Genomic DNA, 25,109 nt, shown 5'->3' with positions numbered 1-25,109 from the left:
ATCCTTAATTCTCATGACCTCAGGGATTGAATAAACATTAATTTTACCAGGAGAAATTTGATGCTGATCACTGTTAGGGCTTAAAGGGTTAATCTCTCTACTTTTTATTGTGAAATAATACAACCGTCCTGGCACAAGCCTGACCCCATGCACCAAAGGTCTCTTATGCCAGCGGGGATGATCTTGCCACTCAGTCCGATAACTTGTCTGACGACAAGCCAGGGAGGGAGAGATGAACTGGCCCCTAGACCATAATAAGTACATCCCTTTCGGCTAGCGCTCACATCCGACTGTCTCAAATTCAGCTTCATCTATATATAACATGATTAGCCGTCTTCCAAGTGGTACGTCTTGAGGTTTGGGCATGCGTACGTAGTGAACCTCATATAACGAATAGAGAAATATCTCGTTGTTTATTTCGTTGTTTATAAAATGATCAGGCAATGATCAAAAATATGAAAAGCTAGGGGGAAAAAACACACTTGTGATTAGTCTATAAAGTCACTTAACGACGAGGGAATCTTTTCATTATTTTAATTTTGTTTAATAATAAAAAAAAAAAAACGCTCAATGTATGTGATTGTTCATTCTACCCAAGCCTTGGCATCCGTACAGATCGACGTCGTAGTTCATTTTTTATCTCACTCAAAGAGTTAATTTGTTTAGAAAAGAACTTTGCCGGAAACTTTTACCATCACTTTATAGGGATTCACGCCCTGGCCTCAAAATTAGTTTTTTCAGGTCACACATGTCATAATAGTTAATGATCAACCAGCACGCTAAGTAAGAATTAGGGCTGTTGATTGCAAGAACGGCTGATATCTTACTAACGCACGGTTGGATAAGTATGAAACCAACTTAGATCTGTCTACTAAAGAATTTTTTAGGCCGTAAACTTCGAAAATTAAGCAGGTTTTTGACCTCCAAACATTGAGCGTGTTCTATAATGTCGTATGCACTGCGCTGTTCAAAGGGCGCTTTGAAATGAAATGCTCAAGCTAAGTTTTTTTTTGTAATGAAAGAAATATTCTTTTAACTAAAATGGCCCAAAATTTGATTTCTCTGAACTGAACAATTCAACTTCAAATGAGAAAAAACATCATTTTGACAACAACTCGTCATATAATTAGTTTTGACAAATGCGAGCATCTCGAGCGACGGGCTAGGCAAAATTTTCACGCAATTCTAGAAAGTAACTAAGACATTCGCGGAAAGTCTGATTGTGTTGATTAGCTAGGTAAACTTAACTTACGGTATTTAACTGAATGGACGTTTTGACACAAAGAAGTGCGACAATAACAACACATCAAAACACAAGTTAATTAAGCGATGGTTCTTGAAACGAACAACTTCACAGCTAGATAATAACATCAGGCTAATACGAAAATATTTCGTTCTCCGGCTCTAAAGCAAACATGACAGTGAAAAGAAAGAACATAATTAGAACTGGAGTAAACCAGTTCATTTAAGTCGATTGTGCATTTTAGGTGGCCCCGAATCCCTGAATAAAGTTCACTGAATCTAGTTAAACACAACAACACAGCTGAACAGCAGACGAAAAAAATTGCCGGCAGAAACATGGCCTTAACTAAACACTTTGATTACTTAGCGATATGTGAAAGAGAAGTACAAACTCTAACTGAATAAAACACGATTGTTCAAGACTTACTGAGATCTTTAAGTTGTTTCCTGTCAGAAGAGAACTTTCTAGCGGCGCCGCTGTGGTTCGCCAGATTCGCTCCCCAGCAAAGTCAGCCGATACCGTTCCATCGATCAATCGCTGCCACTGACGGCGCGCTGACTTCTCATCGCAAAGAAGGCCTGAAAGTCAATGTGATCATCCTGTTACTAAAATAATAATAGTAATAATAATAAACAAAATAATGGTGACATGTTGTCGCGGAAACGTCATGTTTTCACCCTTTAAGCCCTAATATCAAAGGACAAACTCTCCTGTCTTGTCCCTATATTTTTCTTATAAAAGCCGACTGGGTAGAAGTTATTAAAATATCAAGAGAATTCATCTTGGGTGATCGTATCCTTAATTCTCATGACCTCAGGGATTGAATAAACATTAATTTTACCAGGAGAAATTTGATGCTGATCACTGTTAGGGCTTAAAGGGTTAATCTCTCTACTTTTTATTGTGAAATAATACAACCGTCCTGGCACAAGCCTGACCCCATGCACCAAAGGTCTCTTATGCCAGCGGGGATGATCTTGCCACTCAGTCCGATAACTTGTCTGACGACAAGCCAGGGAGGGAGAGATGAACTGGCCCCTAGACCATAATAAGTACATCCCTTTCGGCTAGCGCTCACATCCGACTGTCTCAAATTCAGCTTCATCTATATATAACATGATTAGCCGTCTTCCAAGTGGTACGTCTTGAGGTTTGGGCATGCGTACGTAGTGAACCTCATATAACGAATAGAGAAATATCTCGTTGTTTATTTCGTTGTTTATAAAATGATCAGGCAATGATCAAAAATATGAAAAGCTAGGGGGAAAAAACACACTTGTGATTAGTCTATAAAGTCACTTAACGACGAGGGAATCTTTTCATTATTTTAATTTTGTTTAATAATAAAAAAAAAAAACGCTCAATGTATGTGATTGTTCATTCTACCCAAGCCTTGGCATCCGTACAGATCGACGTCGTAGTTCATTTTTTATCTCACTCAAAGAGTTAATTTGTTTAGAAAAGAACTTTGCCGGAAACTTTTACCATCACTTTATAGGGATTCACGCCCTGGCCTCAAAATTAGTTTTTTCAGGTCACACATGTCATAATAGTTAATGATCAACCAGCACGCTAAGTAAGAATTAGGGCTGTTGATTGCAAGAACGGCTGATATCTTACTAACGCACGGTTGGATAAGTATGAAACCAACTTAGATCTGTCTACTAAAGAATTTTTTAGGCCGTAAACTTCGAAAATTAAGCAGGTTTTTGACCTCCAAACATTGAGCGTGTTCTATAATGTCGTATGCACTGCGCTGTTCAAAGGGCGCTTTGAAATGAAATGCTCAAGCTAAGTTTTTTTTTGTAATGAAAGAAATATTCTTTTAACTAAAATGGCCCAAAATTTGATTTCTCTGAACTGAACAATTCAACTTCAAATGAGAAAAAACATCATTTTGACAACAACTCGTCATATAATTAGTTTTGACAAATGCGAGCATCTCGAGCGACGGGCTAGGCAAAATTTTCACGCAATTCTAGAAAGTAACTAAGACATTCGCGGAAAGTCTGATTGTGTTGATTAGCTAGGTAAACTTAACTTACGGTATTTAACTGAATGGACGTTTTGACACAAAGAAGTGCGACAATAACAACACATCAAAACACAAGTTAATTAAGCGATGGTTCTTGAAACGAACAACTTCACAGCTAGATAATAACATCAGGCTAATACGAAAATATTTCGTTCTCCGGCTCTAAAGCAAACATGACAGTGAAAAGAAAGAACATAATTAGAACTGGAGTAAACCAGTTCATTTAAGTCGATTGTGCATTTTAGGTGGCCCCGAATCCCTGAATAAAGTTCACTGAATCTAGTTAAACACAACAACACAGCTGAACAGCAGACGAAAAAAATTGCCGGCAGAAACATGGCCTTAACTAAACACTTTGATTACTTAGCGATATGTGAAAGAGAAGTACAAACTCTAACTGAATAAAACACGATTGTTCAAGACTTACTGAGATCTTTAAGTTGTTTCCTGTCAGAAGAGAACTTTCTAGCGGCGCCGCTGTGGTTCGCCAGATTCGCTCCCCAGCAAAGTCAGCCGATACCGTTCCATCGATCAATCGCTGCCACTGACGGCGCGCTGACTTCTCATCGCAAAGAAGGCCTGAAAGTCAATGTGATCATCCTGTTACTAAAATAATAATAGTAATAATAATAAACAAAATAATGGTGACATGTTGTCGCGGAAACGTCATGTTTTCACCCTTTAAGCCCTAATATCAAAGGACAAACTCTCCTGTCTTGTCCCTATATTTTTCTTATAAAAGCCGACTGGGTAGAAGTTATTAAAATATCAAGAGAATTCATCTTGGGTGATCGTATCCTTAATTCTCATGACCTCAGGGATTGAATAAACATTAATTTTACCAGGAGAAATTTGATGCTGATCACTGTTAGGGCTTAAAGGGTTAATCTCTCTACTTTTTATTGTGAAATAATACAACCGTCCTGGCACAAGCCTGACCCCATGCACCAAAGGTCTCTTATGCCAGCGGGGATGATCTTGCCACTCAGTCCGATAACTTGTCTGACGACAAGCCAGGGAGGGAGAGATGAACTGGCCCCTAGACCATAATAAGTACATCCCTTTCGGCTAGCGCTCACATCCGACTGTCTCAAATTCAGCTTCATCTATATATAACATGATTAGCCGTCTTCCAAGTGGTACGTCTTGAGGTTTGGGCATGCGTACGTAGTGAACCTCATATAACGAATAGAGAAATATCTCGTTGTTTATTTCGTTGTTTATAAAATGATCAGGCAATGATCAAAAATATGAAAAGCTAGGGGGAAAAAACACACTTGTGATTAGTCTATAAAGTCACTTAACGACGAGGGAATCTTTTCATTATTTTAATTTTGTTTAATAATAAAAAAAAAAAAACGCTCAATGTATGTGATTGTTCATTCTACCCAAGCCTTGGCATCCGTACAGATCGACGTCGTAGTTCATTTTTTATCTCACTCAAAGAGTTAATTTGTTTAGAAAAGAACTTTGCCGGAAACTTTTACCATCACTTTATAGGGATTCACGCCCTGGCCTCAAAATTAGTTTTTTCAGGTCACACATGTCATAATAGTTAATGATCAACCAGCACGCTAAGTAAGAATTAGGGCTGTTGATTGCAAGAACGGCTGATATCTTACTAACGCACGGTTGGATAAGTATGAAACCAACTTAGATCTGTCTACTAAAGAATTTTTTAGGCCGTAAACTTCGAAAATTAAGCAGGTTTTTGACCTCCAAACATTGAGCGTGTTCTATAATGTCGTATGCACTGCGCTGTTCAAAGGGCGCTTTGAAATGAAATGCTCAAGCTAAGTTTTTTTTTGTAATGAAAGAAATATTCTTTTAACTAAAATGGCCCAAAATTTGATTTCTCTGAACTGAACAATTCAACTTCAAATGAGAAAAAACATCATTTTGACAACAACTCGTCATATAATTAGTTTTGACAAATGCGAGCATCTCGAGCGACGGGCTAGGCAAAATTTTCACGCAATTCTAGAAAGTAACTAAGACATTCGCGGAAAGTCTGATTGTGTTGATTAGCTAGGTAAACTTAACTTACGGTATTTAACTGAATGGACGTTTTGACACAAAGAAGTGCGACAATAACAACACATCAAAACACAAGTTAATTAAGCGATGGTTCTTGAAACGAACAACTTCACAGCTAGATAATAACATCAGGCTAATACGAAAATATTTCGTTCTCCGGCTCTAAAGCAAACATGACAGTGAAAAGAAAGAACATAATTAGAACTGGAGTAAACCAGTTCATTTAAGTCGATTGTGCATTTTAGGTGGCCCCGAATCCCTGAATAAAGTTCACTGAATCTAGTTAAACACAACAACACAGCTGAACAGCAGACGAAAAAAATTGCCGGCAGAAACATGGCCTTAACTAAACACTTTGATTACTTAGCGATATGTGAAAGAGAAGTACAAACTCTAACTGAATAAAACACGATTGTTCAAGACTTACTGAGATCTTTAAGTTGTTTCCTGTCAGAAGAGAACTTTCTAGCGGCGCCGCTGTGGTTCGCCAGATTCGCTCCCCAGCAAAGTCAGCCGATACCGTTCCATCGATCAATCGCTGCCACTGACGGCGCGCTGACTTCTCATCGCAAAGAAGGCCTGAAAGTCAATGTGATCATCCTGTTACTAAAATAATAATAGTAATAATAATAAACAAAATAATGGTGACATGTTGTCGCGGAAACGTCATGTTTTCACCCTTTAAGCCCTAATATCAAAGGACAAACTCTCCTGTCTTGTCCCTATATTTTTCTTATAAAAGCCGACTGGGTAGAAGTTATTAAAATATCAAGAGAATTCATCTTGGGTGATCGTATCCTTAATTCTCATGACCTCAGGGATTGAATAAACATTAATTTTACCAGGAGAAATTTGATGCTGATCACTGTTAGGGCTTAAAGGGTTAATCTCTCTACTTTTTATTGTGAAATAATACAACCGTCCTGGCACAAGCCTGACCCCATGCACCAAAGGTCTCTTATGCCAGCGGGGATGATCTTGCCACTCAGTCCGATAACTTGTCTGACGACAAGCCAGGGAGGGAGAGATGAACTGGCCCCTAGACCATAATAAGTACATCCCTTTCGGCTAGCGCTCACATCCGACTGTCTCAAATTCAGCTTCATCTATATATAACATGATTAGCCGTCTTCCAAGTGGTACGTCTTGAGGTTTGGGCATGCGTACGTAGTGAACCTCATATAACGAATAGAGAAATATCTCGTTGTTTATTTCGTTGTTTATAAAATGATCAGGCAATGATCAAAAATATGAAAAGCTAGGGGGAAAAAACACACTTGTGATTAGTCTATAAAGTCACTTAACGACGAGGGAATCTTTTCATTATTTTAATTTTGTTTAATAATAAAAAAAAAAAAACGCTCAATGTATGTGATTGTTCATTCTACCCAAGCCTTGGCATCCGTACAGATCGACGTCGTAGTTCATTTTTTATCTCACTCAAAGAGTTAATTTGTTTAGAAAAGAACTTTGCCGGAAACTTTTACCATCACTTTATAGGGATTCACGCCCTGGCCTCAAAATTAGTTTTTTCAGGTCACACATGTCATAATAGTTAATGATCAACCAGCACGCTAAGTAAGAATTAGGGCTGTTGATTGCAAGAACGGCTGATATCTTACTAACGCACGGTTGGATAAGTATGAAACCAACTTAGATCTGTCTACTAAAGAATTTTTTAGGCCGTAAACTTCGAAAATTAAGCAGGTTTTTGACCTCCAAACATTGAGCGTGTTCTATAATGTCGTATGCACTGCGCTGTTCAAAGGGCGCTTTGAAATGAAATGCTCAAGCTAAGTTTTTTTTTGTAATGAAAGAAATATTCTTTTAACTAAAATGGCCCAAAATTTGATTTCTCTGAACTGAACAATTCAACTTCAAATGAGAAAAAACATCATTTTGACAACAACTCGTCATATAATTAGTTTTGACAAATGCGAGCATCTCGAGCGACGGGCTAGGCAAAATTTTCACGCAATTCTAGAAAGTAACTAAGACATTCGCGGAAAGTCTGATTGTGTTGATTAGCTAGGTAAACTTAACTTACGGTATTTAACTGAATGGACGTTTTGACACAAAGAAGTGCGACAATAACAACACATCAAAACACAAGTTAATTAAGCGATGGTTCTTGAAACGAACAACTTCACAGCTAGATAATAACATCAGGCTAATACGAAAATATTTCGTTCTCCGGCTCTAAAGCAAACATGACAGTGAAAAGAAAGAACATAATTAGAACTGGAGTAAACCAGTTCATTTAAGTCGATTGTGCATTTTAGGTGGCCCCGAATCCCTGAATAAAGTTCACTGAATCTAGTTAAACACAACAACACAGCTGAACAGCAGACGAAAAAAATTGCCGGCAGAAACATGGCCTTAACTAAACACTTTGATTACTTAGCGATATGTGAAAGAGAAGTACAAACTCTAACTGAATAAAACACGATTGTTCAAGACTTACTGAGATCTTTAAGTTGTTTCCTGTCAGAAGAGAACTTTCTAGCGGCGCCGCTGTGGTTCGCCAGATTCGCTCCCCAGCAAAGTCAGCCGATACCGTTCCATCGATCAATCGCTGCCACTGACGGCGCGCTGACTTCTCATCGCAAAGAAGGCCTGAAAGTCAATGTGATCATCCTGTTACTAAAATAATAATAGTAATAATAATAAACAAAATAATGGTGACATGTTGTCGCGGAAACGTCATGTTTTCACCCTTTAAGCCCTAATATCAAAGGACAAACTCTCCTGTCTTGTCCCTATATTTTTCTTATAAAAGCCGACTGGGTAGAAGTTATTAAAATATCAAGAGAATTCATCTTGGGTGATCGTATCCTTAATTCTCATGACCTCAGGGATTGAATAAACATTAATTTTACCAGGAGAAATTTGATGCTGATCACTGTTAGGGCTTAAAGGGTTAATCTCTCTACTTTTTATTGTGAAATAATACAACCGTCCTGGCACAAGCCTGACCCCATGCACCAAAGGTCTCTTATGCCAGCGGGGATGATCTTGCCACTCAGTCCGATAACTTGTCTGACGACAAGCCAGGGAGGGAGAGATGAACTGGCCCCTAGACCATAATAAGTACATCCCTTTCGGCTAGCGCTCACATCCGACTGTCTCAAATTCAGCTTCATCTATATATAACATGATTAGCCGTCTTCCAAGTGGTACGTCTTGAGGTTTGGGCATGCGTACGTAGTGAACCTCATATAACGAATAGAGAAATATCTCGTTGTTTATTTCGTTGTTTATAAAATGATCAGGCAATGATCAAAAATATGAAAAGCTAGGGGGAAAAAACACACTTGTGATTAGTCTATAAAGTCACTTAACGACGAGGGAATCTTTTCATTATTTTAATTTTGTTTAATAATAAAAAAAAAAAAACGCTCAATGTATGTGATTGTTCATTCTACCCAAGCCTTGGCATCCGTACAGATCGACGTCGTAGTTCATTTTTTATCTCACTCAAAGAGTTAATTTGTTTAGAAAAGAACTTTGCCGGAAACTTTTACCATCACTTTATAGGGATTCACGCCCTGGCCTCAAAATTAGTTTTTTCAGGTCACACATGTCATAATAGTTAATGATCAACCAGCACGCTAAGTAAGAATTAGGGCTGTTGATTGCAAGAACGGCTGATATCTTACTAACGCACGGTTGGATAAGTATGAAACCAACTTAGATCTGTCTACTAAAGAATTTTTTAGGCCGTAAACTTCGAAAATTAAGCAGGTTTTTGACCTCCAAACATTGAGCGTGTTCTATAATGTCGTATGCACTGCGCTGTTCAAAGGGCGCTTTGAAATGAAATGCTCAAGCTAAGTTTTTTTTTGTAATGAAAGAAATATTCTTTTAACTAAAATGGCCCAAAATTTGATTTCTCTGAACTGAACAATTCAACTTCAAATGAGAAAAAACATCATTTTGACAACAACTCGTCATATAATTAGTTTTGACAAATGCGAGCATCTCGAGCGACGGGCTAGGCAAAATTTTCACGCAATTCTAGAAAGTAACTAAGACATTCGCGGAAAGTCTGATTGTGTTGATTAGCTAGGTAAACTTAACTTACGGTATTTAACTGAATGGACGTTTTGACACAAAGAAGTGCGACAATAACAACACATCAAAACACAAGTTAATTAAGCGATGGTTCTTGAAACGAACAACTTCACAGCTAGATAATAACATCAGGCTAATACGAAAATATTTCGTTCTCCGGCTCTAAAGCAAACATGACAGTGAAAAGAAAGAACATAATTAGAACTGGAGTAAACCAGTTCATTTAAGTCGATTGTGCATTTTAGGTGGCCCCGAATCCCTGAATAAAGTTCACTGAATCTAGTTAAACACAACAACACAGCTGAACAGCAGACGAAAAAAATTGCCGGCAGAAACATGGCCTTAACTAAACACTTTGATTACTTAGCGATATGTGAAAGAGAAGTACAAACTCTAACTGAATAAAACACGATTGTTCAAGACTTACTGAGATCTTTAAGTTGTTTCCTGTCAGAAGAGAACTTTCTAGCGGCGCCGCTGTGGTTCGCCAGATTCGCTCCCCAGCAAAGTCAGCCGATACCGTTCCATCGATCAATCGCTGCCACTGACGGCGCGCTGACTTCTCATCGCAAAGAAGGCCTGAAAGTCAATGTGATCATCCTGTTACTAAAATAATAATAGTAATAATAATAAACAAAATAATGGTGACATGTTGTCGCGGAAACGTCATGTTTTCACCCTTTAAGCCCTAATATCAAAGGACAAACTCTCCTGTCTTGTCCCTATATTTTTCTTATAAAAGCCGACTGGGTAGAAGTTATTAAAATATCAAGAGAATTCATCTTGGGTGATCGTATCCTTAATTCTCATGACCTCAGGGATTGAATAAACATTAATTTTACCAGGAGAAATTTGATGCTGATCACTGTTAGGGCTTAAAGGGTTAATCTCTCTACTTTTTATTGTGAAATAATACAACCGTCCTGGCACAAGCCTGACCCCATGCACCAAAGGTCTCTTATGCCAGCGGGGATGATCTTGCCACTCAGTCCGATAACTTGTCTGACGACAAGCCAGGGAGGGAGAGATGAACTGGCCCCTAGACCATAATAAGTACATCCCTTTCGGCTAGCGCTCACATCCGACTGTCTCAAATTCAGCTTCATCTATATATAACATGATTAGCCGTCTTCCAAGTGGTACGTCTTGAGGTTTGGGCATGCGTACGTAGTGAACCTCATATAACGAATAGAGAAATATCTCGTTGTTTATTTCGTTGTTTATAAAATGATCAGGCAATGATCAAAAATATGAAAAGCTAGGGGGAAAAAACACACTTGTGATTAGTCTATAAAGTCACTTAACGACGAGGGAATCTTTTCATTATTTTAATTTTGTTTAATAATAAAAAAAAAAAAACGCTCAATGTATGTGATTGTTCATTCTACCCAAGCCTTGGCATCCGTACAGATCGACGTCGTAGTTCATTTTTTATCTCACTCAAAGAGTTAATTTGTTTAGAAAAGAACTTTGCCGGAAACTTTTACCATCACTTTATAGGGATTCACGCCCTGGCCTCAAAATTAGTTTTTTCAGGTCACACATGTCATAATAGTTAATGATCAACCAGCACGCTAAGTAAGAATTAGGGCTGTTGATTGCAAGAACGGCTGATATCTTACTAACGCACGGTTGGATAAGTATGAAACCAACTTAGATCTGTCTACTAAAGAATTTTTTAGGCCGTAAACTTCGAAAATTAAGCAGGTTTTTGACCTCCAAACATTGAGCGTGTTCTATAATGTCGTATGCACTGCGCTGTTCAAAGGGCGCTTTGAAATGAAATGCTCAAGCTAAGTTTTTTTTTGTAATGAAAGAAATATTCTTTTAACTAAAATGGCCCAAAATTTGATTTCTCTGAACTGAACAATTCAACTTCAAATGAGAAAAAACATCATTTTGACAACAACTCGTCATATAATTAGTTTTGACAAATGCGAGCATCTCGAGCGACGGGCTAGGCAAAATTTTCACGCAATTCTAGAAAGTAACTAAGACATTCGCGGAAAGTCTGATTGTGTTGATTAGCTAGGTAAACTTAACTTACGGTATTTAACTGAATGGACGTTTTGACACAAAGAAGTGCGACAATAACAACACATCAAAACACAAGTTAATTAAGCGATGGTTCTTGAAACGAACAACTTCACAGCTAGATAATAACATCAGGCTAATACGAAAATATTTCGTTCTCCGGCTCTAAAGCAAACATGACAGTGAAAAGAAAGAACATAATTAGAACTGGAGTAAACCAGTTCATTTAAGTCGATTGTGCATTTTAGGTGGCCCCGAATCCCTGAATAAAGTTCACTGAATCTAGTTAAACACAACAACACAGCTGAACAGCAGACGAAAAAAATTGCCGGCAGAAACATGGCCTTAACTAAACACTTTGATTACTTAGCGATATGTGAAAGAGAAGTACAAACTCTAACTGAATAAAACACGATTGTTCAAGACTTACTGAGATCTTTAAGTTGTTTCCTGTCAGAAGAGAACTTTCTAGCGGCGCCGCTGTGGTTCGCCAGATTCGCTCCCCAGCAAAGTCAGCCGATACCGTTCCATCGATCAATCGCTGCCACTGACGGCGCGCTGACTTCTCATCGCAAAGAAGGCCTGAAAGTCAATGTGATCATCCTGTTACTAAAATAATAATAGTAATAATAATAAACAAAATAATGGTGACATGTTGTCGCGGAAACGTCATGTTTTCACCCTTTAAGCCCTAATATCAAAGGACAAACTCTCCTGTCTTGTCCCTATATTTTTCTTATAAAAGCCGACTGGGTAGAAGTTATTAAAATATCAAGAGAATTCATCTTGGGTGATCGTATCCTTAATTCTCATGACCTCAGGGATTGAATAAACATTAATTTTACCAGGAGAAATTTGATGCTGATCACTGTTAGGGCTTAAAGGGTTAATCTCTCTACTTTTTATTGTGAAATAATACAACCGTCCTGGCACAAGCCTGACCCCATGCACCAAAGGTCTCTTATGCCAGCGGGGATGATCTTGCCACTCAGTCCGATAACTTGTCTGACGACAAGCCAGGGAGGGAGAGATGAACTGGCCCCTAGACCATAATAAGTACATCCCTTTCGGCTAGCGCTCACATCCGACTGTCTCAAATTCAGCTTCATCTATATATAACATGATTAGCCGTCTTCCAAGTGGTACGTCTTGAGGTTTGGGCATGCGTACGTAGTGAACCTCATATAACGAATAGAGAAATATCTCGTTGTTTATTTCGTTGTTTATAAAATGATCAGGCAATGATCAAAAATATGAAAAGCTAGGGGGAAAAAACACACTTGTGATTAGTCTATAAAGTCACTTAACGACGAGGGAATCTTTTCATTATTTTAATTTTGTTTAACAATAAAAAAAAAAAAACGCTCAATGTATGTGATTGTTCATTCTACCCAAGCCTTGGCATCCGTACAGATCGACGTCGTAGTTCATTTTTTATCTCACTCAAAGAGTTAATTTGTTTAGAAAAGAACTTTGCCGGAAACTTTTACCATCACTTTATAGGGATTCACGCCCTGGCCTCAAAATTAGTTTTTTCAGGTCACACATGTCATAATAGTTAATGATCAACCAGCACGCTAAGTAAGAATTAGGGCTGTTGATTGCAAGAACGGCTGATATCTTACTAACGCACGGTTGGATAAGTATGAAACCAACTTAGATCTGTCTACTAAAGAATTTTTTAGGCCGTAAACTTCGAAAATTAAGCAGGTTTTTGACCTCCAAACATTGAGCGTGTTCTATAATGTCGTATGCACTGCGCTGTTCAAAGGGCGCTTTGAAATGAAATGCTCAAGCTAAGTTTTTTTTTGTAATGAAAGAAATATTCTTTTAACTAAAATGGCCCAAAATTTGATTTCTCTGAACTGAACAATTCAACTTCAAATGAGAAAAAACATCATTTTGACAACAACTCGTCATATAATTAGTTTTGACAAATGCGAGCATCTCGAGCGACGGGCTAGGCAAAATTTTCACGCAATTCTAGAAAGTAACTAAGACATTCGCGGAAAGTCTGATTGTGTTGATTAGCTAGGTAAACTTAACTTACGGTATTTAACTGAATGGACGTTTTGACACAAAGAAGTGCGACAATAACAACACATCAAAACACAAGTTAATTAAGCGATGGTTCTTGAAACGAACAACTTCACAGCTAGATAATAACATCAGGCTAATACGAAAATATTTCGTTCTCCGGCTCTAAAGCAAACATGACAGTGAAAAGAAAGAACATAATTAGAACTGGAGTAAACCAGTTCATTTAAGTCGATTGTGCATTTTAGGTGGCCCCGAATCCCTGAATAAAGTTCACTGAATCTAGTTAAACACAACAACACAGCTGAACAGCAGACGAAAAAAATTGCCGGCAGAAACATGGCCTTAACTAAACACTTTGATTACTTAGCGATATGTGAAAGAGAAGTACAAACTCTAACTGAATAAAACACGATTGTTCAAGACTTACTGAGATCTTTAAGTTGTTTCCTGTCAGAAGAGAACTTTCTAGCGGCGCCGCTGTGGTTCGCCAGATTCGCTCCCCAGCAAAGTCAGCCGATACCGTTCCATCGATCAATCGCTGCCACTGACGGCGCGCTGACTTCTCATCGCAAAGAAGGCCTGAAAGTCAATGTGATCATCCTGTTACTAAAATAATAATAGTAATAATAATAAACAAAATAATGGTGACATGTTGTCGCGGAAACGTCATGTTTTCACCCTTTAAGCCCTAATATCAAAGGACAAACTCTCCTGTCTTGTCCCTATATTTTTCTTATAAAAGCCGACTGGGTAGAAGTTATTAAAATATCAAGAGAATTCATCTTGGGTGATCGTATCCTTAATTCTCATGACCTCAGGGATTGAATAAACATTAATTTTACCAGGAGAAATTTGATGCTGATCACTGTTAGGGCTTAAAGGGTTAATCTCTCTACTTTTTATTGTGAAATAATACAACCGTCCTGGCACAAGCCTGACCCCATGCACCAAAGGTCTCTTATGCCAGCGGGGATGATCTTGCCACTCAGTCCGATAACTTGTCTGACGACAAGCCAGGGAGGGAGAGATGAACTGGCCCCTAGACCATAATAAGTACATCCCTTTCGGCTAGCGCTCACATCCGACTGTCTCAAATTCAGCTTCATCTATATATAACATGATTAGCCGTCTTCCAAGTGGTACGTCTTGAGGTTTGGGCATGCGTACGTAGTGAACCTCATATAACGAATAGAGAAATATCTCGTTGTTTATTTCGTTGTTTATAAAATGATCAGGCAATGATCAAAAATATGAAAAGCTAGGGGGAAAAAACACACTTGTGATTAGTCTATAAAGTCACTTAACGACGAGGGAATCTTTTCATTATTTTAATTTTGTTTAATAATAAAAAAAAAAAAACGCTCAATGTATGTGATTGTTCATTCTACCCAAGCCTTGGCATCCGTACAGATCGACGTCGTAGTTCATTTTTTATCTCACTCAAAGAGTTAATTTGTTTAGAAAAGAACTTTGCCGGAAACTTTTACCATCACTTTATAGGGATTCACGCCCTGGCCTCAAAATTAGTTTTTTCAGGTCACACATGTCATAATAGTTAATGATCAACCAGCACGCTAAGTAAGAATTAGGGCTGTTGATTGCAAGAACGGCTGATATCTTACTAACGCACGGTTGGATAAGTATGAAACCAACTTAGATCTGTCTACTAAAGAATTTTTTAGGCCGTAAACTTCGAAAATTAAGCAGGTTTTTGACCTCCAAACATTGAGCGTGTTCTATAATGTCGTATGCACTGCGCTGTTCAAAGGGCGCTTTGAAATGAAATGCTCAAGCTAAGTTTTTTTTTGTAATGAAAGAAATATTCTTTTAACTAAAATGGCCCAAAATTTGATTTCTCTGAACTGAACAATTCAACTTCAAATGAGAAAAAACATCATTTTGACAACAACTCGTCATATAATTAGTTTTGACAAATGCGAGCATCTCGAGCGACGGGCTAGGCAAAATTTTCACGCAATTCTAGAAAGTAACTAAGACATTCGCGGAAAGTCTGATTGTGTTGATTAGCTAGGTAAACTTAACTTACGGTATTTAACTGAATGGACGTTTTGACACAAAGAAGTGCGACAATAACAACACATCAAAACACAAGTTAATTAAGCGATGGTTCTTGAAACGAACAACTTCACAGCTAGATAATAACATCAGGCTAATACGAAAATATTTCGTTCTCCGGCTCTAAAGCAAACATGACAGTGAAAAGAAAGAACATAATTAGAACTGGAGTAAACCAGTTCATTTAAGTCGATTGTGCATTTTAGGTGGCCCCGAATCCCTGAATAAAGTTCACTGAATCTAGTTAAACACAACAACACAGCTGAACAGCAGACGAAAAAAATTGCCGGCAGAAACATGGCCTTAACTAAACACTTTGATTACTTAGCGATATGTGAAAGAGAAGTACAAACTCTAACTGAATAAAACACGATTGTTCAAGACTTACTGAGATCTTTAAGTTGTTTCCTGTCAGAAGAGAACTTTCTAGCGGCGCCGCTGTGGTTCGCCAGATTCGCTCCCCAGCAAAGTCAGCCGATACCGTTCCATCGATCAATCGCTGCCACTGACGGCGCGCTGACTTCTCATCGCAAAGAAGGCCTGAAAGTCAATGTGATCATCCTGTTACTAAAATAATAATAGTAATAATAATAAACAAAATAATGGTGACATGTTGTCGCGGAAACGTCATGTTTTCACCCTTTAAGCCCTAATATCAAAGGACAAACTCTCCTGTCTTGTCCCTATATTTTTCTTATAAAAGCCGACTGGGTAGAAGTTATTAAAATATCAAGAGAATTCATCTTGGGTGATCGTATCCTTAATTCTCATGACCTCAGGGATTGAATAAACATTAATTTTACCAGGAGAAATTTGATGCTGATCACTGTTAGGGCTTAAAGGGTTAATCTCTCTACTTTTTATTGTGAAATAATACAACCGTCCTGGCACAAGCCTGACCCCATGCACCAAAGGTCTCTTATGCCAGCGGGGATGATCTTGCCACTCAGTCCGATAACTTGTCTGACGACAAGCCAGGGAGGGAGAGATGAACTGGCCCCTAGACCATAATAAGTACATCCCTTTCGGCTAGCGCTCACATCCGACTGTCTCAAATTCAGCTTCATCTATATATAACATGATTAGCCGTCTTCCAAGTGGTACGTCTTGAGGTTTGGGCATGCGTACGTAGTGAACCTCATATAACGAATAGAGAAATATCTCGTTGTTTATTTCGTTGTTTATAAAATGATCAGGCAATGATCAAAAATATGAAAAGCTAGGGGGAAAAAACACACTTGTGATTAGTCTATAAAGTCACTTAACGACGAGGGAATCTTTTCATTATTTTAATTTTGTTTAATAATAAAAAAAAAAAAACGCTCAATGTATGTGATTGTTCATTCTACCCAAGCCTTGGCATCCGTACAGATCGACGTCGTAGTTCATTTTTTATCTCACTCAAAGAGTTAATTTGTTTAGAAAAGAACTTTGCCGGAAACTTTTACCATCACTTTATAGGGATTCACGCCCTGGCCTCAAAATTAGTTTTTTCAGGTCACACATGTCATAATAGTTAATGATCAACCAGCACGCTAAGTAAGAATTAGGGCTGTTGATTGCAAGAACGGCTGATATCTTACTAACGCACGGTTGGATAAGTATGAAACCAACTTAGATCTGTCTACTAAAGAATTTTTTAGGCCGTAAACTTCGAAAATTAAGCAGGTTTTTGACCTCCAAACATTGAGCGTGTTCTATAATGTCGTATGCACTGCGCTGTTCAAAGGGCGCTTTGAAATGAAATGCTCAAGCTAAGTTTTTTTTTGTAATGAAAGAAATATTCTTTTAACTAAAATGGCCCAAAATTTGATTTCTCTGAACTGAACAATTCAACTTCAAATGAGAAAAAACATCATTTTGACAACAACTCGTCATATAATTAGTTTTGACAAATGCGAGCATCTCGAGCGACGGGCTAGGCAAAATTTTCACGCAATTCTAGAAAGTAACTAAGACATTCGCGGAAAGTCTGATTGTGTTGATTAGCTAGGTAAACTTAACTTACGGTATTTAACTGAATGGACGTTTTGACACAAAGAAGTGCGACAATAACAACACATCAAAACACAAGTTAATTAAGCGATGGTTCTTGAAACGAACAACTTCACAGCTAGATAATAACATCAGGCTAATACGAAAATATTTCGTTCTCCGGCTCTAAAGCAAACATGACAGTGAAAAGAAAGAACATAATTAGAACTGGAGTAAACCAGTTCATTTAAGTCGATTGTGCATTTTAGGTGGCCCCGAATCCCTGAATAAAGTTCACTGAATCTAGTTAAACACAACAACACAGCTGAACAGCAGACGAAAAAAATTGCCGGCAGAAACATGGCCTTAACTAAACACTTTGATTACTTAGCGATATGTGAAAGAGAAGTACAAACTCTAACTGAATAAAACACGATTGTTCAAGACTTACTGAGATCTTTAAGTTGTTTCCTGTCAGAAGAGAACTTTCTAGCGGCGCCGCTGTGGTTCGCCAGATTCGCTCCCCAGCAAAGTCAGCCGATACCGTTCCATCGATCAATCGCTGCCACTGACGGCGCGCTGACTTCTCATCGCAAAGAAGGCCTGAAAGTCAATGTGATCATCCTGTTACTAAAATAATAATAGTAATAATAATAAACAAAATAATGGTGACATGTTGTCGCGGAAACGTCATGTTTTCACCCTTTAAGCCCTAATATCAAAGGACAAACTCTCCTGTCTTGTCCCTATATTTTTCTTATAAAAGCCGACTGGGTAGAAGTTATTAAAATATCAAGAGAATTCATCTTGGGTGATCGTATCCTTAATTCTCATGACCTCAGGGATTGAATAAACATTAATTTTACCAGGAGAAATTTGATGCTGATCACTGTTAGGGCTTAAAGGGTTAATCTCTCTACTTTTTATTGTGAAATAATACAACCGTCCTGGCACAAGCCTGACCCCATGCACCAAAGGTCTCTTATGCCAGCGGGGATGATCTTGCCACTCAGTCCGATAACTTGTCTGACGACAAGCCAGGGAGGGAGAGATGAACTGGCCCCTAGACCATAATAAGTACATCCCTTTCGGCTAGCGCTCACATCCGACTGTCTCAAATTCAGCTTCATCTATATATAACATGATTAGCCGTCTTCCAAGTGGTACGTCTTGAGGTTTGGGCATGCGTACGTAGTGAACCTCATATAACGAATAGAGAAATATCTCGTTGTTTATTTCGTTGTTTATAAAATGATCAGGCAATGATCAAAAATATGAAAAGCTAGGGGGAAAAAACACACTTGTGATTAGTCTATAAAGTCACTTAACGACGAGGGAATCTTTTCATTATTTTAATTTTGTTTAATAATAAAAAAAAAAAAACGCTCAATGTATGTGATTGTTCATTCTACCCAAGCCTTGGCATCCGTACAGATCGACGTCGTAGTTCATTTTTTATCTCACTCAAAGAGTTAATTTGTTTAGAAAAGAACTTTGCCGGAAACTTTTACCATCACTTTATAGGGATTCACGCCCTGGCCTCAAAATTAGTTTTTTCAGGTCACACATGTCATAATAGTTAATGATCAACCAGCACGCTAAGTAAGAATTAGGGCTGTTGATTGCAAGAACGGCTGATATCTTACTAACGCACGGTTGGATAAGTATGAAACCAACTTAGATCTGTCTACTAAAGAATTTTTTAGGCCGTAAACTTCGAAAATTAAGCAGGTTTTTGACTTCCAAACATTGAGCGTGTTCTATAATGTCGTATGCACTGCGCTGTTCAAAGGGCGCTTTGAAATGAAATGCTCAAGCTAAGTTTTTTTTTGTAATGAAAGAAATATTCTTTTAACTAAAATGGCCCAAAATTTGATTTCTCTGAACTGAACAATTCAACTTCAAATGAGAAAAAACATCATTTTGACAACAACTCGTCATATAATTAGTTTTGACAAATGCGAGCATCTCGAGCGACGGGCTAGGCAAAATTTTCACGCAATTCTAGAAAGTAACTAAGACATTCGCGGAAAGTCTGATTGTGTTGATTAGCTAGGTAAACTTAACTTACGGTATTTAACTGAATGGACGTTTTGACACAAAGAAGTGCGACAATAACAACACATCAAAACACAAGTTAATTAAGCGATGGTTCTTGAAACGAACAACTTCACAGCTAGATAATAACATCAGGCTAATACGAAAATATTTCGTTCTCCGGCTCTAAAGCAAACATGACAGTGAAAAGAAAGAACATAATTAGAACTGGAGTAAACCAGTTCATTTAAGTCGATTGTGCATTTTAGGTGGCCCCGAATCCCTGAATAAAGTTCACTGAATCTAGTTAAACACAACAACACAGCTGAACAGCAGACGAAAAAAATTGCCGGCAGAAACATGGCCTTAACTAAACACTTTGATTACTTAGCGATATGTGAAAGAGAAGTACAAACTCTAACTGAATAAAACACGATTGTTCAAGACTTACTGAGATCTTTAAGTTGTTTCCTGTCAGAAGAGAACTTTCTAGCGGCGCCGCTGTGGTTCGCCAGATTCGCTCCCCAGCAAAGTCAGCCGATACCGTTCCATCGATCAATCGCTGCCACTGACGGCGCGCTGACTTCTCATCGCAAAGAAGGCCTGAAAGTCAATGTGATCATCCTGTTACTAAAATAATAATAGTAATAATAATAAACAAAATAATGGTGACATGTTGTCGCGGAAACGTCATGTTTTCACCCTTTAAGCCCTAATATCAAAGGACAAACTCTCCTGTCTTGTCCCTATATTTTTCTTATAAAAGCCGACTGGGTAGAAGTTATTAAAATATCAAGAGAATTCATCTTGGGTGATCGTATCCTTAATTCTCATGACCTCAGGGATTGAATAAACATTAATTTTACCAGGAGAAATTTGATGCTGATCACTGTTAGGGCTTAAAGGGTTAATCTCTCTACTTTTTATTGTGAAATAATACAACCGTCCTGGCACAAGCCTGACCCCATGCACCAAAGGTCTCTTATGCCAGCGGGGATGATCTTGCCACTCAGTCCGATAACTTGTCTGACGACAAGCCAGGGAGGGAGAGATGAACTGGCCCCTAGACCATAATAAGTACATCCCTTTCGGCTAGCGCTCACATCCGACTGTCTCAAATTCAGCTTCATCTATATATAACATGATTAGCCGTCTTCCAAGTGGTACGTCTTGAGGTTTGGGCATGCGTACGTAGTGAACCTCATATAACGAATAGAGAAATATCTCGTTGTTTATTTCGTTGTTTATAAAATGATCAGGCAATGATCAAAAATATGAAAAGCTAGGGGGAAAAAACACACTTGTGATTAGTCTATAAAGTCACTTAACGACGAGGGAATCTTTTCATTATTTTAATTTTGTTTAATAATAAAAAAAAAAAAACGCTCAATGTATGTGATTGTTCATTCTACCCAAGCCTTGGCATCCGTACAGATCGACGTCGTAGTTCATTTTTTATCTCACTCAAAGAGTTAATTTGTTTAGAAAAGAACTTTGCCGGAAACTTTTACCATCACTTTATAGGGATTCACGCCCTGGCCTCAAAATTAGTTTTTTCAGGTCACACATGTCATAATAGTTAATGATCAACCAGCACGCTAAGTAAGAATTAGGGCTGTTGATTGCAAGAACGGCTGATATCTTACTAACGCACGGTTGGATAAGTATGAAACCAACTTAGATCTGTCTACTAAAGAATTTTTTAGGCCGTAAACTTCGAAAATTAAGCAGGTTTTTGACCTCCAAACATTGAGCGTGTTCTATAATGTCGTATGCACTGCGCTGTTCAAAGGGCGCTTTGAAATGAAATGCTCAAGCTAAGTTTTTTTTTGTAATGAAAGAAATATTCTTTTAACTAAAATGGCCCAAAATTTGATTTCTCTGAACTGAACAATTCAACTTCAAATGAGAAAAAACATCATTTTGACAACAACTCGTCATATAATTAGTTTTGACAAATGCGAGCATCTCGAGCGACGGGCTAGGCAAAATTTTCACGCAATTCTAGAAAGTAACTAAGACATTCGCGGAAAGTCTGATTGTGTTGATTAGCTAGGTAAACTTAACTTACGGTATTTAACTGAATGGACGTTTTGACACAAAGAAGTGCGACAATAACAACACATCAAAACACAAGTTAATTAAGCGATGGTTCTTGAAACGAACAACTTCACAGCTAGATAATAACATCAGGCTAATACGAAAATATTTCGTTCTCCGGCTCTAAAGCAAACATGACAGTGAAAAGAAAGAACATAATTAGAACTGGAGTAAACCAGTTCATTTAAGTCGATTGTGCATTTTAGGTGGCCCCGAATCCCTGAATAAAGTTCACTGAATCTAGTTAAACACAACAACACAGCTGAACAGCAGACGAAAAAAATTGCCGGCAGAAACATGGCCTTAACTAAACACTTTGATTACTTAGCGATATGTGAAAGAGAAGTACAAACTCTAACTGAATAAAACACGATTGTTCAAGACTTACTGAGATCTTTAAGTTGTTTCCTGTCAGAAGAGAACTTTCTAGCGGCGCCGCTGTGGTTCGCCAGATTCGCTCCCCAGCAAAGTCAGCCGATACCGTTCCATCGATCAATCGCTGCCACTGACGGCGCGCTGACTTCTCATCGCAAAGAAGGCCTGAAAGTCAATGTGATCATCCTGTTACTAAAATAATAATAGTAATAATAATAAACAAAATAATGGTGACATGTTGTCGCGGAAACGTCATGTTTTCACCCTTTAAGCCCTAATATCAAAGGACAAACTCTCCTGTCTTGTCCCTATATTTTTCTTATAAAAGCCGACTGGGTAGAAGTTATTAAAATATCAAGAGAATTCATCTTGGGTGATCGTATCCTTAATTCTCATGACCTCAGGGATTGAATAAACATTAATTTTACCAGGAGAAATTTGATGCTGATCACTGTTAGGGCTTAAAGGGTTAATCTCTCTACTTTTTATTGTGAAATAATACAACCGTCCTGGCACAAGCCTGACCCCATGCACCAAAGGTCTCTTATGCCAGCGGGGATGATCTTGCCACTCAGTCCGATAACTTGTCTGACGACAAGCCAGGGAGGGAGAGATGAACTGGCCCCTAGACCATAATAAGTACATCCCTTTCGGCTAGCGCTCACATCCGACTGTCTCAAATTCAGCTTCATCTATATATAACATGATTAGCCGTCTTCCAAGTGGTACGTCTTGAGGTTTGGGCATGCGTACGTAGTGAACCTCATATAACGAATAGAGAAATATCTCGTTGTTTATTTCGTTGTTTATAAAATGATCAGGCAATGATCAAAAATATGAAAAGCTAGGGGGAAAAAACACACTTGTGATTAGTCTATAAAGTCACTTAACGACGAGGGAATCTTTTCATTATTTTAATTTTGTTTAATAATAAAAAAAAAAAAACGCTCAATGTATGTGATTGTTCATTCTACCCAAGCCTTGGCATCCGTACAGATCGACGTCGTAGTTCATTTTTTATCTCACTCAAAGAGTTAATTTGTTTAGAAAAGAACTTTGCCGGAAACTTTTACCATCACTTTATAGGGATTCACGCCCTGGCCTCAAAATTAGTTTTTTCAGGTCACACATGTCATAATAGTTAATGATCAACCAGCACGCTAAGTAAGAATTAGGGCTGTTGATTGCAAGAACGGCTGATATCTTACTAACGCACGGTTGGATAAGTATGAAACCAACTTAGATCTGTCTACTAAAGAATTTTTTAGGCCGTAAACTTCGAAAATTAAGCAGGTTTTTGACCTCCAAACATTGAGCGTGTTCTATAATGTCGTATGCACTGCGCTGTTCAAAGGGCGCTTTGAAATGAAATGCTCAAGCTAAGTTTTTTTTTGTAATGAAAGAAATATTCTTTTAACTAAAATGGCCCAAAATTTGATTTCTCTGAACTGAACAATTCAACTTCAAATGAGAAAAAACATCATTTTGACAACAACTCGTCATATAATTAGTTTTGACAAATGCGAGCATCTCGAGCGACGGGCTAGGCAAAATTTTCACGCAATTCTAGAAAGTAACTAAGACATTCGCGGAAAGTCTGATTGTGTTGATTAGCTAGGTAAACTTAACTTACGGTATTTAACTGAATGGACGTTTTGACACAAAGAAGTGCGACAATAACAACACATCAAAACACAAGTTAATTAAGCGATGGTTCTTGAAACGAACAACTTCACAGCTAGATAATAACATCAGGCTAATACGAAAATATTTCGTTCTCCGGCTCTAAAGCAAACATGACAGTGAAAAGAAAGAACATAATTAGAACTGGAGTAAACCAGTTCATTTAAGTCGATTGTGCATTTTAGGTGGCCCCGAATCCCTGAATAAAGTTCACTGAATCTAGTTAAACACAACAACACAGCTGAACAGCAGACGAAAAAAATTGCCGGCAGAAACATGGCCTTAACTAAACACTTTGATTACTTAGCGATATGTGAAAGAGAAGTACAAACTCTAACTGAATAAAACACGATTGTTCAAGACTTACTGAGATCTTTAAGTTGTTTCCTGTCAGAAGAGAACTTTCTAGCGGCGCCGCTGTGGTTCGCCAGATTCGCTCCCCAGCAAAGTCAGCCGATACCGTTCCATCGATCAATCGCTGCCACTGACGGCGCGCTGACTTCTCATCGCAAAGAAGGCCTGAAACTCTACAGGTTAAGGACCCTACGTCTTCTCGCTAGCTGTTTTTTAGTTATTTTCGTCTCGGCCTGATGTCAAAAACGATTTGCTGATATTGCAATGCATTATGGGATAGCTGTGACAATTTTGCGCGGGGAACACCATACCTCGAATTTATTCAAAAATATTTCAAGTCTAAAATCACCTCTTCATTTACAGACTTCGACCACCACACGCTTTGGCAAATGAGCCACAACTCACGTTGGTACCATTTTGAGAGTGATACCGTCCGCTTTTTAGAGAAGAGGTAATAATAGACTTTCGTCTGGCTCGGCTTGCCTCCGACTGTAAACTGTCACCCTCGAGCGCTGAAAAAAGCACTATTCATCAGTCGAAAGGCAAAACATGCCCCGCTTCTTTGAGGGATGCTAGTGATTTGCAGATTTCCAGGCTTAATGATGCCCTTCCATCACCAGACGGCCAAAAATATTTCAAGCAAAAAAGAAAACCATTAGGTAAAGCTTCGAATACGCTCGCTTCACTTGCTCGCTTCTCCGAAATGTCGGTTTTGTCTTCGTCACTTGGTCACGTGGTTGAACGAATTCGTTTCAGGGCTAACGCGGTCATCAGCCAAAGCCAACAAGGTTTTCAGTGATCATCCTGTTACTAAAATGTAGTTACTGTCTTTCACATGGCATAATTAAAACAAAATAATGGTGAAGGGGTATCGAATGGTCTTTGCGAGCATGGGAGCAGTGTGTTTATTTTTGCGAGCACGAGCAGTTGAAAAATTTTTCCTGCGAGCACTTTAGAAAATACAGATGGCGAGCAGTGAACACTTCGAGTACTTCGTAAATTTTCCGCTAGCAGGAATCTCTCTTTTATTTAAAATAGGATACATTG

The 25,109-nt window shown here is 38.3% G+C and overlaps 1 long non-coding RNA gene across 1 annotated transcript; it reads right to left on the bottom strand.

Moving 5' to 3' along the window:
• Positions 1-1,675: 1,675 nt before the first annotated feature.
• LOC146451756 (uncharacterized) lies at positions 1,676-24,273 on the bottom strand. The gene is made up of 12 exons (XR_014860001.1): positions 24,076-24,273; positions 22,039-22,190; positions 20,002-20,153; positions 17,965-18,116; positions 15,928-16,079; positions 13,891-14,042; positions 11,854-12,005; positions 9,817-9,968; positions 7,780-7,931; positions 5,743-5,894; positions 3,706-3,857; positions 1,676-1,821 (listed from the first exon to the last, which is right to left on the bottom strand). It is a non-coding gene; the product is annotated as an uncharacterized LOC146451756 (long non-coding RNA).
• Between the last annotated feature and the right edge of the window lie 836 nt (positions 24,274-25,109).

This window comes from Pavona decussata, unplaced genomic scaffold (genome assembly GCF_977016875.1).
Source record: "Pavona decussata unplaced genomic scaffold, jaPavDecu1.1 SCAFFOLD_386, whole genome shotgun sequence".
Classification (NCBI taxonomy): domain Eukaryota; kingdom Metazoa; phylum Cnidaria; class Anthozoa; order Scleractinia; family Agariciidae; genus Pavona; species Pavona decussata.
Note: the sequence above shows the minus strand (reverse complement) of the source record. Positions and strands in the feature narration are given on the sequence as shown.